Genomic DNA, 21,441 nt, shown 5'->3' on the forward strand with positions numbered 1-21,441 from the left:
AATTCCACACCAGCATACATGTATGACCACTTCACAGAGAGTTTCAAAGATGACATCAAAGCTTTGGATTACAAAGAAGATTACTCCTATTTTAGCCAAGACTCCAAAAAGTACTGCAAAGAGGCTTAAACTTGACTTGGAGAAGCTGTACCCCATCCAACTGCAATATACCACAGTGTGGAAAGCAAAACAAAGGGCCATGAAATCATTGTATGGTGACTGGGCAAATACATTTAGGATGTTGTATAGTTTTAAAGCAGAGGTGGAGAAGAGGTCACCTGGAAGTGTGGTGGAGATAGATACAGAGGCAACAGAGGATGGCAAGGTTTTTTTCAGCAATTTTTTTATGTGTTTGAAGCCTTGCGTAGATGGATTCAAAGCAGGTTGTCGTCCATATTTGAGCATAGACTCATCTTTTTTTACTGGAAAGTGGAATGGTCAGTTGGCTGCATGCAATGCTCTAGATGGACACAACTGGATGTTCTGAGTTGCAATAGGAATGTTTCAATCAGAGACAGAGGCATCATGGATATGGTTCATGATGCAACTGAAACGATGCATAGGGCCAGTTTCTCCTTTGGCCATCCACACAGATGCATGTAAAGGGTTGGAAAATGCAGTAAAAAAAGTTTTCCCCCATGCTGAGCAGAGGGAGTGCTTTGGACATATGTGGATGAATCTGATAAAAAAATTCAGAGGAGATGAATTTGGGCGCATGTGGCCGGCAGCAAGATCGTACACCAGACAGACACATTCCTATCACCTTGGTAAGATATTGACATCATGTAGTGATAATGAATTTGCTTCATGGTTGAACAGCCACCATTCTCTATTGTGGTGCAGATCAGGTTTTAATACTGTCATAAAATATGATCATATCAATAACAACTTGGCAGAAAGTTTTAACAAAAAGTGAAGGAATTGAAAGACTTGCCATTGCATGACATGATGGACCAAATAAGGATCATGATCATGCGTTTGTGGGAGTTGAGATGAAAAAATTGCTAATATTTTGGAAGGGGACAAGCTTCCAGCAGTGGTACAACAGGTGGTCAACAGGAGTAGAAATCTTTCACATCTATTTGTTGAGAAATCTTCCTTGTGGGGTGCTGAAGTTAGAGATACAAAGAGTGGCAAGAGGCATGTGGTAAATACTGAGTTGCATGAGTGCACTTGCCAAGAGTGGCAACACACTAGAAAACCATGTGAACGTGCAATACTTTTTTTGTCATCTAAACCCAGGTTAAATATGCACCCATATTTGCATGAGTATTATTAAGTACAAAAATTCAAAGCTGCATATGCAAGTCCAATTCCTGCACTGATTGACCAATCTCAGTGGGCTGAAGTGGAAATAGAATTTACCTTCTGTCCCCCTGTCACTAGAAGAAAGGTTGGGAGGCCAAAACAGAGAAGATTCAAAGCTTGGTTTGAGAAAGATGGTTGTAGTAGGAAGGGGAAAAGGAAAAGGAAAAGGAAAAGAATGAAAAGCCCAAAAGGGCTCAACAAGGTAACAAAAATAGGTGCAAGTTGTGTGAGGTACTTGGGCACATAATTGGTTCATCCAAATGCATCTACACTCCTCAGAGTCCAAAGTATGTTTATGTTACTGTTTTTGCCAGTTTTTGGTTTTGCTACTTGTTCTAGTATCTAACCAAGTGAAACGCTTTATGTTTTAGAAGGAAGCGTGCAGAAAAAGGCCCACCTCTTGTTGTTGAACAATGTTGGTCAGTGAAAAAAGCAAGACTCAATGGCTTTAGAAGGAAGAGAACTATTACTGCCGAAACTGTTACTGCTGAACATGAGCTAACTGAAACTGTTACTTTTGAACATGAGCAAACTGAAACTATTACTGCTGAACATGCTAACTGAAACTGTTACTGAATCTTTTTTGCAGGCGCTAGGACAATCTGAAATTGTTGCAGATGAAGCAGTTGTTGTGCTGCCATGCCTGGATGTTGTGCCATGTTTGGAGGTTGTGCTGCCAAGTGTTGAGTTGCAAACTGAAATTGTTATTGAATCTGCTTTGACAGCTGTGTTGCCATGTTTGGAGGTTGTGCTGCCAAGTGTTGACTTGCAAACTGAAGAAGTTGAACAATGTGTGCCATCTACTCAATCTGCAGAAGTGCAAACTCAAGAAGTGGGACATGGTCAGGTGCAAAAGTTGAGGGGCCTAGTGGAGTTGTTGGCAAGAATAGCAAGAGCATCAGCAACAACAAACTGTGCGCCGTGGAACCAAACAGTGAAAAAAAGAAGAAGAAATCGAGTGGTAGAAAGAAGCAAAAGAAATAGAGTCGAAGTCATTCAAATGTGATGTGATTTGATTTGAAAACTTAAATTTGTTGTCATTTGATGTGAAAACTTATGTTCTTTGATGTAAAACTTATGTGCTGTGATGTTGATTTGACTTGAAAATAAAATTCAAATTTGAACCGACATTCAAATTTGAACCTATCTCCAATATTTTTGGAGTTCATTTGTTTGTTCTGTGATGTTGCACTGTTTTATATACTACTAAGCACTTTAGTTCATAAATCCAGCCCTTTTTGCGAAGTCCAACTCATAGTCACTGAAAATGTTGTCCAAACAGGCTCCAAAGTAAGGGAAAACTACCCCATTTCTAAGCAAGTTTTTTTTCTACCTTCTCAAAATCACCCAAAAATATTTTCTTAGCTTTCCATAATCTAATTTTAGCCGGGGTAGAGTACATTATCAGTTTTTAATAATCTCTCCATCTAGTTTTTATAATCTACACCATAATCTATCCTGTTTGGAGACAAAATAGATTATAAAAACTGAATTATATAATCTGAGTGGTTCCAAACAGGGCCTTAGTCACTCCAAAATGAAGCTAAAAGGTGAGGGTTTCTGATTTTTTGAATTTTCAAAACCTGAACCCTCTTCTCACTCTTTTGAACTCTATGCAACCTTAGTCGAGATAGTCCAATTTGTGAAGGTTTTTTCATGCAAAGATCATTACATCAAGTTTATCATTTTATATCATATTTATGTAACATAACAAGACTATATGCGCTGGTTTTTCATTTTTTAGATTTTTTTTGAATTAGTTACACATATTTGAATGTTCGGCCAAACCTTTCAAAACCCCGTTGACTGCCTCCAAACCCCATCTAACCCTAACGCCAAACGTCCACCGTCGATCTAACCCTAACACCAAACTGCAGCCGTCGGATAGGCCGCGGGTGTGGGGGAGTATCGCAGTGACCGTTGGGCCGAGCGGATGACGTTGAGCGGGGGAGCATCTCAGTGACCGTTGGGCCGAGCGGATCGGCCCGGCAGAGCCTGGCGTGCGTCACAACGAGATGGGCCACCCTGCATGCCATGCAACGGCATCGCAGCCTAGCTATTCTGCCAAATGAACACAGCCTAGCCGCCATGCAGCGACGCATTAAAACGGGCGGCAGGGGCGCAGCGGTACGTCGCATCGAAGCTATTTTTAACAATTGCATGCACGAACCTCAGAACACGGGACGGACGCGTCGGTGACACAGTTTCTCACGCCGATTAAAAACGAAGCATCTCGCCTGTGCCACCCGTGCCTCTTTGGATGCTCTGCCGTTTTTTTGCACGCCCATTAATTATGCCACCACGCGGAGGAGAGAAAATGATCAATCGTGTACATTGACTACGGCTGCAACGGGGCTATAAAAGGGCATCATATCCTCATCCCTCTCGCACTCATCTCTCAAGCCTCCTCCTCTTCTTCTTCTTTCCGAGCGAAATCCAACCCCCACTCGAGCCGCGATGCAGTTCAACGGCCGACCTACCGTCGCCCTCGCACCGTGCCGGAGAGGCAGTACCCGCCCGGCCAAGTCGTCGAGAATAGCCTGAGGATCTGGGCCATCTCAAGGTGGAGGGGCCCTAGAGAGTTGGCTAGCTTCTTCCTCCACGCCGGCTTCCGCCACCTCCCTCCGGGCACTCCGCCCATGTTCCACCTGCACGAGGAGGTCAATGGATAACCCAACGGCTTCGTCATCAGCCTCTTCGTCACCTTCACCAACCGCTACGACGCGCACCACCTCCCTGGCCAGGTGTTTTCGTGTGGATGTGAGTTCATCGCGTTCACCACCTACAACATCTTCACAAACTTCCACCACATCTTCCCCGAGCCCAATGGCATGCACGCCCTCCCCTACCAGATGCCGCCCCCGGAGAGCCCCGAGTGAGGGGCGCCGGCGAAGGAGGGGCCAAGGAGACTTCTGCTAGCCGAGGAGTATTCTGCTACCCGAGGAGTTTTTTATATTTTTATCTAGTAGTTGGCGCGTGTGTGCCCGTCTTTTTATATTTTTATCTAGTATTTTTATATGTTGTATGCTACTAGGGTACCCAATGCCCCTTATATTTTATGTTTTATGTTTATCGTAATATTTCTATCTAGTTTTATGTTTTATGCATTATATGTTTTATGTTTTCTCTCCATGTACTATCTTTGCCGGAGAACCATGAGTGAGGAGGGAAGAACATTTTTAACATAAACCTAAACCCTAACAACCTACTCGGAACATATTAATGTTTTATGCATTATGCAATATATTAATGTCTCCCGATAGAAATGGCAGAGAACTGCTCGGAAACACCGGTGCACAAACTTTGAAAATACTGATGCACAAACTTTCAAAACACTATAATAACCTACTCCGCAAATGCGTTTTTCGAGGCTAACTTTGACTTTGACATGCAAGACATATTATATGCGGACTAAAAAGAAATGGAGGGAGTATATGACATGCACGTCATATTATATGCATTAGTCATATTATTTTTGTATGCGGTCAAATGATACTCCCTCCGTTTGGGTGCATTAGTCATATTAGAAGGTGCACTGCAACCTAAGCACGTAGAGATTGGGTGCACTGCTAGTCAATGCTATTAATTAGAAGATCTCTTCAAACCCAAAAAACATGACGCATAAACTGCATGCATTGGTCCTTCAATTAATAGATGGGATCTAATTAATATGCATGCAACTACTCCGGATGAAACAAGCGGCAGTACTACTATAATGTGCTACTCCCTCCGTCATAGTTTACAGAACGCACTTTCATTCTCATGCAGTTTCATCACTGAAATGATTTTAGGCGTGTTTGGTTTAACTCCATGCAGATGTGTATGCGGGGAGTGGAATAACTGCATGCAGATGTGTATGCTGTTGGAATTATGCCCTAGAGGCAATAATAAATGTATAGTTATTATTATAATTCCTGTATCAACATAATAGTTTATTATCCATGCTATAATTGTATTGAATGAAGATTCATTTACATGTGTGGATACATAGACAAAACACCGTCCCTAGCATGCCTCTAGTTGGCTAGCCAGTTGATCAATGATAGTCAGTGTCTTCTGATTATGAACAAGGTGTTGTTGCTTGATAACTGGATCACGTCATTAGGAGAATCACGTGATGGACTAGACCCAAACTAATAGACGTAGCATGTTGATCGTGTCATTTTGTTGCTACTGTTTTCTGCGTGTCAAATATTTATTCCTATGACCATGAGATCATATAACTCACTGACACCGGAGGAATACTTTGTGTGTATCAAACGTCGCAACGTAACTGGGTGACTATAAAGATGCTCTACAGGTATCTCCGAAGGTGTTAGTTGAGTTAGTATGGATCAAGACTGGGATTTGTCACTCCGTGTGACGGAGAGGTATCTCGGGGCCCACTCGGTAATACAACATCACACACAAGCCTTACAAGCAATGTAACTTAGTGTAAGTTGCGGGATCTTGTATTACGGAACGAGTAAAGAGACTTGCCGGTAAACGAGGTTGAAATAGGTATACGGATACTGACGATCGAATCTCGGGCATGTAACATACCGAAGGACAAAGGGAATGACATACGGGATTATACGAATCCTTGGCACTGAGGTTCAAACGATAAGATCTTCGTAGAATATGTAGGATCCAATATGGGCATCCAGGTCCCGCTGTTGGATATTGACCGAGGAGTCTCTCGGGTCATGTCTACATAGTTCTCGAACCCGCAGGGTCTGCACACTTAAGGTTCGACGTTGTTTTATGCGTATTTGAGTTATATGGTTGGTTACCGAATGTTGTTCGGAGTCCCGGATGAGAACACGGACGCCACGAGGGTTTTCGGAATAGTCCGGAAACGAAGATTGATATATAGGATGACCTCATTTGATTACCGGAAGGTTTTCGGAGTTACCGGGAATGTACCGGGAATGACGAATGGGTTCCGGGAGTTCACCGGAGGGGGGCAACTCACTCCGGAGAAGCCCATAGGCATTTGGGGGGGGGTCACACCAGCCCTTAGTGGGCTGGTGGGACAGCCCACCAATCCCCTATGCGCCAAGAGAGAAAAAATCAAAGGAAAGAGAAAAAAAAAGGAAGAAGTGGGAAGGGGGAAGGACTCCCTCCCACCAAACCAAGTAGGACTCGGTTTGGGGGGGGGGGGAGAGTCCTCCCCCCTGGCTCGGCCGACCCCTTGGGGATCCCTTGGACCCCAAGGCAAGGTCCCCCTCCCTCCTCCTATATATATGGGGCTTTTAGGGCAGATTTGAGACGATTTTCTCACGGCTGCCCGACCACATACCTCCATAGTTTTTCCTCTAGATCGCGTTTCTGCGGAGCTCGGGCGGAGCCCTGCTGAGACGAGATCATCACCAACCTCCGGAGCGCCGTCACGCTGCCGGAGAACTCTTCTACCTCTCCGTCTCTCTTGCTGGATCAAGAAGGCCGAGATCATCGTCGAGCTGTACGTGTGCTGAACGCGGAGGTGCCGTCCGTTCGGTACTAGATCGTGGGACTGATCGCGGGATTGTTCGCGGGGCGGATCGAGGGACGTGAGGACGTTCCACTACATCAACCGCGTTCTCTAACGCTTCTGCTGTACGATCTACAAGGGTATGTAGATCACTCATCCCCTCTCGTAGATGGACATCACCATGATAGGTCTTCGTGCGCGTAGGAAAATTTTGTTTCCCATGCGACGTTCCCCAACAGTGGCATCATGAGCTAGGTTCATGCGTAGATGTCTTCTCGAGTAGAACACAAAAGGTTTTGTGGGCGGTGATGTGCGTTTTGCTGCCCTCCTTAGTCTTTTCTTGATTCCGCGGTATTGTTGGATTGAAGCGGCTTGGACGGACATTACTCGTACGCTTACGAGAGACTGGTTTCATCGTTACGAGTAACCCCCTTTGCTCAAAGATGACTGGCAAGTGACGGTTTCTCCAACTTTAGTTGAATCGGATTTGACCGAGGAGGTCCTTGGATGAGGTTAAATAGCAACTCATATATCTCCGTTGTGGTGTTTGCGTAAGTAAGATGCGATCCTACTAGATACCCTTGGTCACCACGTAAAACATGCAACAACTAAATTAGAGGACGTCTAACTTGTTTTTGCAGGGTATGATTGTGATGTGATATGGCCAATGATGTGATGTGATATATTGGATGTATGAGATGATCATGTTGTAATAGAAATATCGACTTGCACGTCGATGGTACGGCAACCGGCAGGAGCCATAGGGTTGTCTTTATACTAACATATGTGCTTGCAGATGCGCTTACTATTTTGCTAGGATGTAGCTTTAGTAGTGATAGCATAAGTAGCACGACAACCCCGATGGCGACACGTTGATGGAGATCATGATGATGGAGATCATGGTGTGGCGCCGGTGACAAGAAGATCGTGCCGGTGCTTTGGTGATGGAGATCAAGAAGCACGTGATGATGGCCATATCATGTCACTTATGAATTGCATGTGATGTTAATCCTTTTATGCACCTTATTTTGCTTAGAACGACGGTAGCATTATGAGGTGATCTCTCACTAAAATTTCAAGACGAAATTGTGTTCTCCCCGACTGTGCACCGTTGCTACAGTTCGTCGTTTCGAGACACCACGTGATGATCGGGTGTGATAGACTCAACGTTCACATACAACGGGTGCAAAACAGTTGCGCACGCGGAACACTCGGGTTAAGCTTGACGAGCCTAGCATCTGCAGACATGGCCTCGGAACACATGAGACCGAAAGGTCGATCATGAATCATATAGTTGATATGATTAGCATAGGGATGCTTACCATTGAAACTATACTCAACTCACGTGATGATCGGACTTGGGATAGTGTAAGTGGATCATGAACCACTCAAATGACTAGAGAGATGTACTTTTTGAGTGGGAGTTTAGCATATAATTTGATTAAGTTGAACTCTGATTATCTTGAACATAGTCTAAGTCCACTTTAAATATATTTGTGTTGTAGATCATGGCTCACGCAAGTGTCATCCTGAATTTTAATACGTTCCTAGAGAAAGCTAAGTTGAAAGATGATGGAAGCAACTTTGTAGACTGAGCTCGTAATCTTAAGCTAATCTTACAAGCTGGAAAGAAGGATTATGTCCTTAATGCTGCGCTAGAAGATGAACCACCCGCTACAGCTGATCAGGATGTTAAGAACGCTTGGTTAGCACGTAAGGAGGACTACTCAATAGTTCAATGTGCAGTCTTGTATGGCTTGGAACCGGGACTTCAACGTCGCTTTGAGCGTCATGGAGCATTTGAGATGTTCCAAGAGTTGAAGTTTATCTTTCAGAAGAACGCCCGGATCGAGAGGTATGAGACCTCCGATAAATTCTATGCTTGCAAGATGGAGGAAAACTCGTCTGTCAGTGAACATGTGCTCAAAATGTCTTTCGATTAGGCAGCAGTGTCGCACGGCAGCTATTTCTGCGCTGGGAGATGTCGCATGAGAGCCATTACAACCAACGACGTCGCATGAGAGATAACACACATCAAAAACGTCGCATGGGACATATTCGCCCGCAAGAAACTGAGGAGATGAGGGCATGACCAATTGATTATGAAGCTAGCCGCCATTGTTGCATGCTTGCAGTGCCGTATCATACCAGCACTTCAGCAGATAGGGCTTCTGGACATGGGTCTTGAACATGACCGCGGTGAAGAAGGGCTGATCGCCGGAGAGTGGGGCGGTCTCCCCGTCCTCGCCGGCGCACTGCTGCAAGACCTATTTGCCCACAGAAAAAATCACGGTCATATGCAAAAGGAGAACTCTTGAAATCAATCGGATGATTTCTGGGAAGGAATCAGCCGGGTCTGAACTAGAGAAGAAAGAGGCAAAGGGTGATCTAATTTTGACTTTGGATTTCTAATTTTCAGGAACTTCATTACTATAACTTTCCAAAGATGAAAATTTGCTTGGAATAATTCTCTAAGAGTGGATTGACGAACTGCACGTTGCGGGGTATTTTGTCAAACAGAAACTTCAAGCTTCGATGCGAGGCAGAATCGGAGAATACAAGGCAGTAGTGCCAAAAGGGAATGGAGAAGAGAGCTCACGAAGAGTGAGGCGATACATCGTGCCGCCGTCTACGCGGCGGCCGGGGATGGGGATGCCTCCGACAACGCCATCCTACGCCTCGTTTGATGCTGTTACTAGAGGATGGGGGGCCACCTGGTGGCACCACCTTAGGCAGGCCCGTGCGCTCCCAACCTATTTATGCACATGGTTTATCCATTATGTACGTGACCATTGGATGATTTTTTTATGCAATCACCAAAAAGTAAATTAGGGAAAGAAATGCCACAAGCGAATTTGGTCTTATTTTGCTTTATTAATACACAGTCAGGTTCAGAGATTTACACACCCACAATCTGAAGAACCTGGGATACGAATCATATATATCTAGAAACCCTTCTTCAGTCTCCTTCAACATCTCACCAAGCAACACAGAGGCCTCGGATAGGCTTCCACACATATGGCAACAATCAACACTTCCTTGGCTTCCCCGCAGCTTAACTTCTTTCCCGATGTGAAGAAGTACAACACTAGAAAGAGCGTGGATGAACTCACAACTCCACATTTTGTGCTCCCCTCCTACGCGTCCAACAGACTCGCTTAAAAGAGATACGGGGCAATATCAAGACGGGCATTACCACGAAGGCTAAATAGCAGCAAACTGAGGAACGTCACAAGTAGCAACCTTCCAGTTGTTGTAATTTTCATGGAAAGAAGTATACCTCATTAATCTCAAGAAGAAGGTCAACTCATTGATTTGAAGACCCGCAACCTTCACTACTACAGGAATAGCAACAGCAGGACCAACACCGATAACAACTGGATCAACTCCAACTGCACCAAAGCTCCTACAGTTGCAAATAGGACACTCTAGTTGAGTCAAAAAACATAATTTTGTAATGATTAAAAATATCATAATTCTCCCTGATTCGATGCCCAAAAAGTGTTGACCCGGAACGTTGGTAGTAAAAGTGTAAACCTAAGTGTTAACATGTTTTCCATGACTGCAAAAAAAATTCTACCAAATATGAGGATCATTCTTCCTATGTACTCCCTGTGTAAAGAAATATAAGACCGTGTAGATCACTAAAGAGTGCTATGTCGCTAAACATATAGAGAAAGTAGTGATACATACAGATTCCAAAAATTGGGAGACCCTTTTGTGTAGCAACATCTCGCCTCATTAATAGGAAAGCTCCAGCTCCATCACTTACTTGGCTAGCATTTCCTACAATTACAAGAACGTCAGTCTTTAAGAGTGATACACCTAACAGAAACTTGCACTCAGTTAATTTTCCTATTGTTTACCAGAAAGCAGTGGTTCTATCCTTGGAAAATGATGGTCGAGTTTTTATAGGACTGCGATTGTGGTATTAAATTGTATCCAATCATCTACTGAGGCCACAATCTCTTTTTCTTCACCATTTTTTGGATTCATGATCTTCCTTAGGACAACATAGGTGTTAGGGCAATAGGTCAAACCATTCTATCTTTTGAGTAAAACTTCGTAAAATGTAGACATGGTTATTTAAGAAGAGAAAACTAAGGCACTACATTACCTTACTATCTTGAGTTCTAATAAACATTCAGAAGAAACCATAAGCTGGACAACATACAGACTACAAACACCTTTTTTGAGAAAAGAGAGTCCAACAAGCAACCGTTCACGAAGGCAATATATAACCAGAAGAACTAAAACAATGTCAAATCCTGTAGACACAACTATGCCATTCCATTCTAGTCAAAAATCAACTCCCTATTTTGATGGTCATGCCTAGATGGATGTGCAGGCATAAAGTATTGCACTAACAACGGTCCTGGTTTCACTAGGGCATCCTGAATCTTAAAAGGGAAATTTCCCAAAAAACTTAATATAGATCACGAGAAGGATGCAGTGTTAGACTACCCGAAATGTATAATAGATAAATATCTTAATTTACTTTATTAGATCCAATAGACTAATATCCGATTCTTTCAGATTTTGAATTATTTTCCTCCTGAAACAGAAACATTCATGTACCTTTTGCTAGTCTTACTTTGCTAAGAAAGAATAATCGAATCCATTTGGGCTATTACTAAAGCAATGTATTTGTTTGTTTGCTTAGACTCAGAACGTAAAATTAAAATGTTATTTGCATTCTTTTTTCATAAGCTGGGTGTTTATTCACAGAAGGTTCATGTGGATTTAATTCTGAAATTGATCTAGATTTTTTTTTCTGTTGGAACCGGGGAACTCCTGCTCCATTTTATTAATCAGGGACAATCAGAATAAAAGATAGAGTACCATGCGACTATCGATCATTGAGTAACCATCAGTGCAGAGCCGAGTTGGGAAAGTATTGAAACCCTTAGATAAGAAAAGATTCAATACATGAGTTTAGTTACACCCGAGAAAAAATAGTCAACATGAGGGGCTTGTGATAGCAAGTGAGCAAGAACATACCACTGCGAGTTCTTCTGCATCACTGCTTTTCTAGCATTTTCGGCTTCCACCGCAACAGAGGAGGTGAACATTGCGGACCATGAGACAGGTCCTAAACCATTAATCCTCTATTGAATAGTGTGTTTCTTTTTGTGACCCTTTTGTGACAATAAGTAGAAGCTGCACCTTGATTGTCCTCATAGCCATTGTCGTGAGCTCACTCCAAAACCAAATATACAAGGCTAAAACATTAATAAGAGCATGAGATACATACAAATACGATAGGAAGAAATTGAGGTAGTATTGATAAATAATACATGCAGCTGATATATCATAATCGTAACTGAGTGCAATGTTACCAATTTTCTGAAGTTATTAACTCTGTTAAATATATTTCCACAAATAAAGTTTTGAAAAAGTATATCCATACGTAATGGTTAGATGCATAATTATTTTTCCCTTTTTTGTACGTAACTAATTTTGTATTGTTGGTGGATTGACGATGATAGTTGCATTTGCAACTTTTCATTTTTAGAACCAATGGACCAACACTCTAGCCTCAGACCATGTTTAAGCACAAACCAAATTTTGGCCGTGACAGAGCATACCAGTGACATGCCTCTTAGGCGTTAGTACCAGCTAATGAAGAAAAAAACAACTCTGGTGCTCTCGCCAAAACACAAAATATTTAGCAGACTAAACAACAAAGATCGTTTTTAAGAATTTAAAGCATGCATTGTTGATTGTAAGAATAATAAAGCAAGGTACTAACTTCTCATGGTTTACCTGACTTATAAACTGATTGGCGCATGAGTTTGTTTCCTTAGCAAAACTGGTGACAAAAGGGCATGAACAATGGAACTCCAGCTGTGTTGTGGCAAGTTGCAGAGCCATGGCAGGGGCTTGGACTCTTCACACATTCATTAACATCTGCAGTGAAAACCAAACAAAGCGCACGATCCCTAGTGAGTCTTTTGAAGGCAATGCAATAAGCAGATCAGTGATTGGAGTATATAAAGATAACTATAAGGTGACACTTGATTTAGACTTATTTTCCAAAGAACTGGGTTGCGATTATACTCAAGAAAGTATGGAGTACAAGTGAAAAGGTAAGAACAAGAGCATTATCTGCACTATTTTTTATCAACTCTGGAAGTTTTTTTGTTTGGAAAAGGAGGATAACCCCCAGTCTCTGCATCTGAAAGATGCATGCGACCATTTTATTGATTATTTCCGAGGACCTTACAAAGTAGTACAACAATATGCCTGAATCCGTCATCTTGACAACATCTGTCGTTACTCCTATCCATATGATGAAGGGGTGCAAGCTGAGCCAAATACCCAGACCTCTCACCTAAGCCTAACATCTAAAACCGGAGGCCCCGACCGAGCCACATACCGGGTCAGGGGCACAAACCGGTCTGACGCACTCACATGTGTCGCCGCCACCATCTTCCACCGATACATCTTCAGAGTAGATTGAGGTGCCAGCCTTGGCAGGTGCCTCCGCCATCGACGCCACCATGACGCCAGACGACGACCTCCATCTACGCTAGTCCATCTCCAAGCAACGGACGGAGATCCATGCTAGGATAGGGCCGCACCACCGCCGTCGCCCACCATCCACAAGCGCCACCCAACCCCAGGGTTCCCAAAGCGGCGCCTTCAAGAAGGGAACGACGCCGTGAGCGCCGCCGCCGCCCAATAAAGTTTGGGCTTTCGCCCAGGAGACCTAGGGAAGGGGAAGTGAGGGGATCAGTCCATACCGACGCCTCCAAGGAGGGGAACGGCGCCCTCAGGCGTCGCCGTCGACGCGGCCGGCCATGGCCGGCCAGGGATTTCGCCCGAACTAGATCCCCGCCGCCAGCAGTGCCTCCTATACAGAACCGGCGACCCAAGGAAGCGCGACCCGACCAGGCTAGCCCGCACGCCAAACATGGGAGGAGGGGATGCGCCAGATCGCGCGCACCGGCAACCGCAGAAGCCGTCGCCGGCCGCCAACGACCACCGGATCCCGCCGTCCGCGCGGTCCGGACGCCAGATCCACCGCCCGCACGGCTGCTAGCTCGCCGTGCCTCGTCCATGGAGCCTCCGCTCCAGATCCGGAGTTCCCCACGCAGACGCAGGGCAGCCAAGGCCCCGCCGCCACGATCCTTGGCGCCCCGGGCTTCCCCGGCGGCTGCCTCACGTGGCGGCGAGGAAGGGAGGGGGAGGGAGTGGGGCGGCTAGGGTTGGGAGGGGTAGGGAGGGGGAGTTTCCCCTAAAACCATCAACTCTGGAAGTGAGATGACATTTGAGATGCAAGGCATATCTAATGTAACAATCTGATCAACATAAGGTGAAAAACAAGTACAATAGATTTTTGGTGTAATGTGTTTTCCTCTGTTTTTAGGTTGTTGGTCTTCCATTAATACCCATCTACTTACATAAGTATGTGTAGAGATTTCAATACTTTCCTAGACAAAATAATTCCGATTTACCTTTCTCTATTCCGATTTACCTAGGTTGTTGGTCTTCCATTAATATCCATCTAATTATTTTCATGTCCGGAACATGCACAAAATCGAAATAGAGAAAGGTAAATCAGTAGTTAGACTGTGTGGATTGTGTATTTTGTGCATGTTTCGAACAGGAAAATAATTAGTACATAGTGCAAATCCTTTTGAGATTGATATACAGAATGCAAACTAAGAATACCATGCTGAACTGGGAGAGGAACATGTTTGTGCATCCACCAGAGATCCTGACATTAAACTCAAAGAAATCAACCAAAATCGACTCTTTACCTGACACTCCTTCAAACTCTTCAGCGAAAGATACAAAGAAAACGACCCACATCTCCACCCCGAACTCGTCCCCGTCCTCCGTGGGCTTTAAGTTTGACGCAGACGATGTCGTAGGGCGGGAGCAGCACGAGCATGAGCTGAGGTTGTATCTTCGGGGGTTCGGAAGGACGGATCGAAGCGAGGAGGGTCCTTACTGGGATATCGCGCGGTGCCGCATACCATTTAGTGGCCCTTCGAGAGGAGAAGCTTGATGAGCCACGAGGCGATGAAGCCTCCTGCGCCGGTCACGCACACGCTCTTCCTAGACGTCGTTGGTGCCGCCGCCGCCTCCATTACTCCCCACTCCCATCACCACCACCACCTGCACGAGCCTCCTATGGGGCGCCTCCCATGCAGCCACCTGTATGTGAGTCAAGGGGTAGGAATGTGAGCAGGCAACATGCGGGAAGGGGATCAGAGAAATCGAGTGGAGGAGGAGGAGACGTGCCTGCGCAGGGAGATGACAACAGCGGTGCGTGCGCGTGAGGCTCGATTGCGGGGAGGTGTTATTTGGGAAGGTTTCTCATCCAAAAAAAAAACCAAGTTTTTCGACCATACAGTAAAATCAAGGATGACGTGGACAGCGCCATCAACCGCCCCTTCCGCGTAGCTTATTGTATTTGATTGCCCGTGTGACGCCGGATGGCTTGAGGTACGCACTCTTGCACTGATGAATTTTCTTCCATCTTCCTGCCCTGGTTTGCAAAAGCACGTCCCCGCGGACCCCAGGCCCTTGTGTTGGTCCTACTCGTGAATTTGTACCCAACATTGTTTCCCTTCCAGACATCTCCCATTCTCACAACATTTGTATTTCTTTTCTCTTGCACTGTTTATCATAACAGTGAGTCTGTGAGTGTATCAGAAGACGATGAACCTTGTTCACACTCAAGCATGAACAAAACATGCGTCACACATTCAATCGATGTTGTTTTATGCACTGATCTTTTGTTGCATTTTCTAACCTACAGTTAATGATGGAGAGAGAGGTGCTAGAATGACTCGTGAGCCATATTGAGATACACACTCCTTCAGTACTCATATATAAATAGTTGTTGCACATCTGGCGGTAGCTGAGTATATTTATGTATGATAAATTTCATATGCAGCAGAAGGGACTAGAAAAATTTATTTCTGGTTTCCACTAGCAACTTTTTAGCAGATATTCATCGGGCTAAATGAACGAGATATTCGAATTGAATATTTCATGAGTGGAAGATACATTGTCTGCTTGATTTTTACAACACAATTGACAAAATAAACTTGCAGAACCGGAATCGAGCTAGTAGCCGATGGAAAATAGTATACTTACAGTTTTTGTATGGTCCATAGACATACCTAGATATACACCGTCGGCCGAAGAAAAATCGTCAGCATATTTTGGCGGTCGGCAAAGTGGTATACTAGTAGGTATGTTGAGTCGGCCGAAGAAAAACCACGCTTACTCATAATCTGGAGGTCATGACAAATGTGTTCATCCTTTGAGATGCAAACACTCTAAAAAAATTGGCCTGCCATTAGCTTTGAGATAACTGTAACTCCCTGACGTACAGTTGCAGCCACATAATATGTTGGGCATTCATATACACCCGGGCCTTTATATGAATCCATTGAGAGAAATCAATGAGATGAACAGCTTCCCGATATTTCCATACCCTACTGTATTTATCCACCTTATGTTTCAGGGTCCACATCATACATACCAAGGTTTCCTATTATGCGTCTGGTAAGAAATGCATGTGAATCAAGATATGTGATCTCCTTGTGCAAAATGTGTTATATATGGCTACACCATAAGCATAAGGTGTTTGGAGTAGTGTGAGTTACCTCCCAATCTGTGCCTCTATTTGAAGATCAAGCACAATTATGTATTTGTTCAAATATAAACATTAAGTTGACCTGTACCTAACACCTGGTCATAAGTACAAAAGGACCTTGTTACTGACTGCAATACCTCCAGCTAAAAAGTGAAAGATGATATTCAACACACATGCACACACCTTTGTGAGGAAATGAAAGACAATTGTCACTAACCTTGGCTTTTTGCAAAGCCGATCATGGTTGACATGACCATAAAAAATGGATCCTTACGAAATATACGGCTTGTTTGGTTGCTGCTCGTGGTGGCCCTGCCAACCATCGGCACACCAAAAAATTGGCGGACAATTCAGCCGCCACAGTCTCACCAATATTTTGGCTACTTAATCAACATGGAGAGCTGATGGGCTCAGGGCCATGCAAATATTTGGAGCTGATCCAAACATCCGCCAATGCGCTGGTCAAGGCCAAAAATTTGGTTGGCTAACCCTTGGCTCTTGTCCAAACAGCCCCATAATCCTCTAAAATTAGTACTGTACAGAAGCAATGCCTGTGCACTTTCAAAGGCAACAACGGATCGGCTTGGCCCATTGCCCATCACGGGAAGAAAGAGTTTCTAGATCTGCACATATCGCAGTCTTGGAATCATTAGAACCCCTTGGTAAAAATATAGACATATTCTGCATCAACTAATGTGAGAACTTTCATACAGACACAAATAGTAATATAAACTCTTGCCAAATGAGGGCGCACAAACACAACACTATATTTCATAAAAGATTGCTTTCTCAGGAATAAAATATAGTTTCCTTTGCACCCTTTCTCTGATTGCTTTGAAGAAAAGAGCCAGAGAGCAACCACGGGTTCATCCTCTATCTTAGTCGCTCCCCCATTACTTGTGTTGTAGGTTCATGTGTTGGTCTTAACCAGATACGATTGTTCTCAAGAAAATTGGTTTGGCTGGGTAACAGAAGAACAAAAAGGACGAAGAAGTGCCTGCCTCGCGGTGGATCTCGGGCTGGTCACGCAGTCCTGGCTGGAGAGGACCTCCGCGCTGTCTAGCTCTTCCTTGGCTGGTGCTTCCAGTTCGCCACGATCGGAGACCCTATCTAGAAGCCTGCAAAGTGCGTAGGCAGGACAAGTGGAGGCGTACCTAGGTCGCCGCCGCACCTCACGGAGGACCAGCGGCGAGGTCGGCGAAGGAGGCGCTACCGATGAGGATCTGATTGCGGAGCTCAACGAGGCGCGCGGCTACATTGGTGTCCTTGGTAGCAGAGAAGACCTGGCCATTGGGCTTCTCCCAGTCCCAGGACGCCTCGCGCCGCTCCTCCTCGTGCTTGATCCGGATGTAGGAAGCGCGCCCCATCTCCTTCCCTGCCGCCGCAGTCGGGATCAGGTTGAGGTGATGGACGTGTCAATATGTGCGAATACCCGATTAGTTTCCTAATAAGACGCGATCGTCATTAGTTTCCTAATAAGTCATCATCGTGATTACAGTTTCCTAATTAATCGGGTGTGGAGTTTCATTTTTTCTCCGCGGTGGAGCACGGTCAGTCAATGCAAATTGTTAAGTGCACACAGAGAATGGATTAGGTTAAGGCTAGCCGTTAGATTGAATTTAGTGGGCCTAATCATGCGGTGATAATAGATCCGTGTACGTTTTATTGGGTTTACATAAAAAGTTCTTGTTTGCTTGTTTATTAGTAGTATAGATGTATATTGTTGATTGGTATCTCCCGGTATATAGGGGTTGTTTGGTTTGTGCCCCAACTCGCCCTGCCAAATTATTGGCATAGCCAAAGCAAGGGCGTGACCTAAATTTTGGCGGTGTTGTTCGGATTGTAGCCATAGCACCTTCCATTTATTTGACAAAATGGTTGGTTCCCTCTTTGGTTGGTATCCCATTAACATGCCACATATCAGTATTTGAGGTCTTTCTACTTCTTATTTTTTGGTGAATGAGCATATGAGGTCCTAACTTGAAATTTTTCATATAAGAAGCCAATAAATCATGATGATCAAACATGAAAAAAAAACAGTAAAAAAGGTTCAGTGAAGCAGCATGCACACGCTTTTGGCCGAGTGAAACACACGCACTATGCCGAGTGAAACACACGCACTATCGGTTGGATGGATACGATTTGTGGAGGCGTAAGTATACCAGTTAGCTAATTAATTTTCTGGCTCACGTAACACCCAAGCATGATACGTGGGGATGCTGGTAGGCAAACATCCAATATTTTGGCTGATGAATTTGCCGCCCATGGCTCGCCCGCGTATTGGCAAGAATTGCATGGACGCCGGCTGTGTTAGGCAAGCCAAATATTTGCTGTCCAACCAAACAATAGGCAGAACTCATGGGCACGCCAATATTTTGGGAAGACCAGCTTTGCCTCAAAACCAAACACACCCATAGTCTTCACGTGGACACCGGGAATTTTTTGTCCTAGGTCGTGCTACTCAGCTGATGACTTACAGGCTGCGCCTTTCCATATTTGTTTTTGCCGGTTCAAAATGGATAACTTATTTCCTAATCCACCCCTTGTACACGGGAGAGTAAGACTACAAAATCTCGTCATTTGTGATCCTGCACTTGGAAAATGGTGATGTGATTTTTGGGGAGCATCTGGGAATGACTGCTTGCCTATGTTACTCTATGTCTATGCCATCTAAACTTCCTCAACTACCCCCACATCGCCATGCTTGATAGAATGATGCCACGAAGAAGGCCACTGATGTCGGTATTGGTGCCATCACATCTCTTACTTTCTCAACTACATGGTGTGATGTGTTCATCCACTTTTACTAGTTCATGTGTTTGACATACTTACGGTGATCATAGATATGATGTTCCATGATTACAGCGGTCTCACAAGTTTGGCTTTAATAATGAGGTTAGCATTGTTAGCATTGTCATCGTCATTTACTTAAGGATTAAATTAGTCTAGGAATTGCTAGTATCTTCAATAATCCAAAAACGACAATTTTCTATTCTAATACTGCTCCAAGGTTATACGGCTGCATTAATACTGAGCCCAGTTAAAGGTCTCACTTGAAAATTTGACACACTAAGACTGTCTTGTAGATCATCTTGTGGCTCACGGCCATGTACGTGTACTAGCACCCCAGATGGAATGATGCCTTTGATCAGAAGAAACGATTGAAGAGGCCACGACTGACTTTGTGGGAGCCATTCAGAGTGTGCGCCGATAAACGATAATGGACACAATTCTACATATGCATTGTAAGAATGACTTGTTGGATGCGCTCAAAGCAAAGTTATGAACACCGTGATGACGTCAAAATTGAGTGCGTACACATGATATCATCTATTGACGGCCTATACAAAGCCACACGGTTCTAAGCTAAACTGATGTGTGCTTGATGGGTTTCGCTCGATTATGAAAAAAACATTTGTTCTCATCATGAACGAGAACGAATTGTAGTTTTTTCATCTATAAATTAGTGCTACCCATTTGCGCCTCCGTCTCTATGCAGGTACATTGACTATGGTGACTATTACATGGACAAATTCTACTACGTCACCGTGATGGGCTACCTCGGCATTTACATCAAGGGTTATGATTACGGCTACTTCCTCCGTAAATTAATATAAGAGCATTTAAAGCACTACTTTAATAATCTAAACATTTTTATATTAGTTTACAGAGGGAGTATTAATTAGCAAATAGATCCCGTGAATAGCGCACGGAGTGAATAGTATAGTAAAGAGGCATGGAGGGCACTATAAGGGAACATATTCAACGCCCTAACTATTCACACATACCAGATCGGCGGTTAATGACCGCGAAGCGGCAAAGATGATAGAACCGCAAGACTTTAAATCCAGTTGGAATCGTCTGCTTCGATCTCATTATAACTGAAAGTGAATATTACAAGTATAAACACATATTGAGTATTTTATATAAACTCTGAATATATACATAGAATTAGTCTAAACATAAACCCCATGCGATCAAGATCTTGCCTTGTATTTCAAATCTCACATATGTCGTACTCCCTCCGTCTCAGTTTACAAGTCCGACACATGTACCTAGGTCGTCAATTTAACCAACTTAATGAGAGGCATATATTAAAAAAATATATATTATTAGAAACTTTGGATGTTCTATTTCCTGATGATATAATTTTTATGTTAAACAACATATTTTATATAAGTCAAATTGACGATCTAGATATACGTGCATGCCTTCTAATCTGTGACAGAGTGATTACTATACATAAACCCCATGAGGCCACGATCTATATACGTCAAAATATTTAGTTCTCCATAATTTTGTACAGGTTTTTGGGATACAAAATATTTTTTTGTTGGGGGTTTGGGAAAAAAGTTATGATTTCAAACTTTACAGAAGTAAACAAACACACGCAATTTGTGGGAAGCCGTGGAAAGTTAACTTTAGCATGATTTACACGAGGGTCCCTACCAACTAATGCAGTGATGGGGGACATAAACACGGGCACGGGGCAAAGCATGCATCAGTGTTTGTGTGAGGTCGCAGAAGGTGGCAATGCCAAGGTCATACACGAGCCCTTAACAGGTTATTGATGCATCAATGACTTCATCAACACTGCCATGACCCCTAAGACAACGCCGGAGGGGAGGCATGGTACAGTCTGCTGCGTGCGAACGTAAGACCGCCATATCACATCTCATTTCACAATATGTGTGAAAGGAAGAAGTCTCGTAATCGATCACTGGATGCCGAATCTGGCTAGCGTGCCCAACTGGTCAGAGCGAGTCTTCGTCGATCTCCCGAGCACGAGCTGTTCGCCAGCGGTATGGTTTCGCACCAGAATAGTTGAACATGTTGTACGATATCCTAATGTGCTACCGAGCTTTCCCTTCCCGACATTTCCTATTCTCATCTACTTCTCATTTTATTGTCGGGTTCTTGCATCACTTGTCCTAATCATAAATGTACGAGGGAGAAGTAGAATATGCCCATGACTGCCTCAGCAATGAAAAGAAAACATTGGGTTGGCAAGGATGCAGAGAAAATCGTGAATCTGTGGTCGCTTGTAATTATTTTTCCCTGT

At 44.0% G+C, this 21,441-nt stretch overlaps 2 long non-coding RNA genes across 2 annotated transcripts; both read right to left on the bottom strand.

Moving 5' to 3' along the window:
* Positions 1 to 9,678: 9,678 nt before the first annotated feature.
* LOC123407189 lies at positions 9,679 to 10,545 on the bottom strand. The gene is made up of 3 exons (XR_006612562.1): positions 10,454 to 10,545; positions 10,041 to 10,166; positions 9,679 to 9,917 (listed from the first exon to the last, which is right to left on the bottom strand). It is a non-coding gene; the product is annotated as an uncharacterized LOC123407189 (long non-coding RNA).
* Positions 10,546 to 11,599: 1,054 nt separating this feature from the next.
* Positions 11,600 to 11,976, bottom strand: LOC123412062. Its single transcript, XR_006613393.1, has 2 exons — positions 11,762 to 11,976; positions 11,600 to 11,665 (listed from the first exon to the last, which is right to left on the bottom strand). It is a non-coding gene; the product is annotated as an uncharacterized LOC123412062 (long non-coding RNA).
* Between the last annotated feature and the right edge of the window lie 9,465 nt (positions 11,977 to 21,441).

The sequence above is a fragment of the Hordeum vulgare genome, chromosome 7H (assembly GCF_904849725.1).
Source record: "Hordeum vulgare subsp. vulgare chromosome 7H, MorexV3_pseudomolecules_assembly, whole genome shotgun sequence".
Lineage (NCBI taxonomy): Eukaryota > Viridiplantae > Streptophyta > Magnoliopsida > Poales > Poaceae > Hordeum > Hordeum vulgare.